The following is a 3,734-nucleotide window of genomic DNA, read 5'->3' on the forward strand; positions in this document are numbered from 1 at the left end:
ACATTTAATCTAGCCGCTGTAAAAAGTCTACGATATTCCACATACTGGATTTCTGCAAGGTAGGGAGCTGGTATGGTCCGATAAATCTGGTCCCCTAGGAACATCCCTGGTTTTACCTGGGCTATGTCCTCTTGCCTGGCAATGTCACACAGTCTCCGGGAAATCACAGCTCTAGCTTGATTATACGTCATAGACTCAAAGTAAAGGTGAGACAATCCGCAGGATTGAACCTCATTAATGACCTCCTTTTCCCACGATGATTGGAAATCGTCCCTCAATATCAAGGGGGCAATACCCACTGGTTTAAAACAAAGCTTTAGCCATAGCCAGAGTTTCGTCTTCAAGGCCACGTACCGTAGAGCTTGCCAGCCGACCTCTAATCTCATAACCGCACCCGCTACTGAGGGGGGAATCCTAAGGATGGCTCTAAGGAATCGCGTCTGAATAGAATCCAGTTTCAAAAAATCCCTACGGGAGCCTAAAGAGATGCCCACCAAAAGAAGGGGGAGGACTTTCATTTGAAAGAGTCTCAGAGCTATCTTCACTGATTGAGCCTGATTCTTAGCATATAGAGATCTAATCTGGATGGCTGCTTTAGATGCATTAGTTGTTATATAGTCTCTATGGGCCAGAAAAGACCTATTTGACCGTATTACTTGTCCCAGATATTTAAAGCAGTTAACCTGCTCTAGGGGGATCCCGTTCATCGACCATCGATGGATTCTCGGTCGGGCAGAGAAGACCATGATCTTGGTCTTAGCATAGTTGGGTTGGAGCTCATGCTGGTCACAGTATTCATGTAGAGCTTGCAACATTCTCCTCAGTCCAATAGGGGATCTGGCAAGAAGTGCGGCATCATCCGCATACAGAAGAACATTCAGAGATCGGCCTGCTAATTTGGGGGGGTGGAATGCATCATTGGCCATGTGAGTCACCAGTGAATTAATGTAAAAGTTAAACAATGCTGGGGCCAATAAACAACCCTGTCTTACCCCTCTAGTGGTGGTAACGGGGTTGGAGACTAGGCCTTTATTGTCAAGCCTGATTCTCAGAAAGGTGTTTGTATGGAGACTGATAATCAGATGAAGGAGACGAAGATCGATCTTTGTAGCGGCCAGTTTTGACCATAGCTGCTTTCTAGAGATTCGATCAAATGCCTGCTTAAGGTCAATAAAAGCCACATGAAGAACCTTTGGGGCTTTGCCGGCATACTTTTCCGCCAGGTGATTCAAGGTTAATATTTGGTCTATGGTAGATCTTCCGGGGCGAAAACCCGCCTGTTCATCGGCAATAATATTGTCATCCTCCATCCATTTCGATAGTTTGTTTAGCAGGTATCCCGAGTAAATCTTCCCAATAACATTTAGCAAGCTGATTGGCCTAAAGTTGCTCGGCTCTGTATGTGGGCCTTTCTTATGTATTAATACAATCAACGCAGAGCTCCAGCTTGAGGGAAATTTTGCTGTTTTGTTTATATGCGTATAAAGTGCTGCTAAAAGTGGGGTCCACCAATCTTTATTTGCTTTGATGGCATCAATGGATATAAGGTCGTCACCGGGGGCCTTGCCTGCTTTAAATCGATCTATGAGAGTTTCAACTTCAGGGCATGTAACTGGGTCCCAGTCGGGCAGTGCTTCCGGCTCCACCGTGTCTCCGCAGGCATCATGGGCTGCATACAGATCGGCGAAGTATCTTTCCCAAGTGTCCGCTGAGATGTGGGGTTCTATTCTTGCAAGCGGCCTACCCAGGTATCTAGAGATTAACTGCCAAAAGGGGGCTGGATTTCTATTCTCTGCAGCTATCAAGAGGTTGTTCCAATTGTTTCTTTCTGCCTCGAGCTTCTTTTCCTTTAATAGGGCTTTGTAACTTCTCCTGAGGGTGATAAGGCGGTTATTTGGCATGGGGTCATTTGATGCTCTGTATGCCAGCCATTCATTGTACAGAAGATTCTTGAAGTTTTTGCATTCCTCATCGAACCATTTTTTGTGGAAAAACTGTTTACCGCGCTTTGTGGGGGGCCGAGCTAGTGTTGGTTTTAGAAGTTCTACTAAATCATCATATATTGGTAGAGGTTCATCCGCCTGCATAAGGGAAGCCCTTTTTATTTGGAGCTGATCAGACCAGAGAAGTTCGTTCAACTGCTGGGCCGAGTTGGAGGTCCATTTAAGGGCTGTAGGTCTTATCTCCAGATGATCATTTGATAGGTGCACAAAGGAGTGCCTATCAAGTTCGTCAGCCAGAGTCAAGGAAATTTCTAGAGGGAAGTGATCACTCTCCAGTCTTGTAGCCACCTTAAAGCTGGATATTTTAGGGGTAAGGTCGGGAGATATCCATACAAAATCAATAGTGGATGCACGTGAACCTGACCAATAGGTGAATTCAGCAGGGTAGTCAGAGCTGACTGCCCCATTTAGCAGAAGGAAATTGAGGGCCAGCAAGGTTTGCCTGCATTTAAAACCTGCGTAAGTGGCTATGTTATCTTTGAATTTCCTTGGTAAAAGGTCTGTAGTCATAAGAGGTGAAGAAGGGCACTTGTTAAATTTAGAGAATAAGATTTGGTCAGTATGTGACAGGCGTCCATTAAAATCTCCCGCCAACAAAAAAGTGGCTTCTGTGTATTTGTCGAAAAGCATTTCCAATGTCACTTGGATTTCCTGCCATCTCAAATCAACCAAATTTCTCTTATGAATTGGACATAAGTAGATGTTGATCACTACTATCGTTTCCTCTGCTGTTTGCAACTTTATAACCAACATAAGTGACGACTGGATGTCGATTTTTTGGCCTGAAGATTTATGGCTAGGGAAACATAAGTAGCCAGGCCTCCTTGCGGTCTACCATGTGATAACGGATTCTGCGTGGCATTCAGGTAGAAGCCCTTGTATCCTGATAGATAGAAGTCCTCACAGGCCCATGACTCTTGGAATAGAAGGATGTGGCTGCCATTTATATAGGCAACAAATGATGGGTCTGTCAGTTTGGATTTAATACCAGCCACATTCCATGATAGTAGTGTAAGAGGCCGCTTTGTGATTCCCTCAAGTCATGATTTCTCTTGCGTGGTTAATCCTGAAGAGTCCAAATGGGGGTGCACACTACGTGAAGGGGCAGTAGGGTGAAAAAAAGCAGTGATTTTTGATTGTTTGCGTTTCAGGTTCAAGTTATCACATGGCACAGGAGCAGCCAGTGGCTGGGGCAAATTTATAGATCGCTGTAAGAGAAAATCTTGATGCGAGGGGGTGTTACTAACCGACAAGTCCATAGACTCGTCGTTTGCCATATGCTCTATAATTACAGGAGTCGTGCCTTGAGGATCGAGGCTTGTTGATGGGAAAGCACTATGTAAGACAGAAGAAAGACATCCTTTTCGGTTAGCTTCCAGCAGCTTGTTTAGCCTTGCCACTGCCTCAGTGTTTGTCCAGAGGGCTACTGGATCTCCCCGTGTCTCTTGCATCGTCATGGTATCAGCACTAGGAATGCAGCCATTTTGAGGATTGGAGATCGTTATCGCTGCAGGGGGGTCCACATGGGCTTGCGTTTGCCAATTTTTAGGTGCATCTATAATGGCCAAGGCTGGATCCGTCAAAGCTCTACCCCTTAAGGCAGTCCCTTCTTGCCGGTAGGATGGTCGGCTAGTAAATCGTGGGGAGGGGTTCATAGGGAGGGACCGTTGCTGCGAATTCCGGTCATGATCCTCAATCCTCCTTGTAGGTCGGCTAACCAAATTTGCTGAG

This window comes from Podarcis tiliguerta (assembly GCF_965153285.1).
Source record: "Podarcis tiliguerta genome assembly, chromosome: 10".
NCBI lineage: Eukaryota > Metazoa > Chordata > Lepidosauria > Squamata > Lacertidae > Podarcis > Podarcis tiliguerta.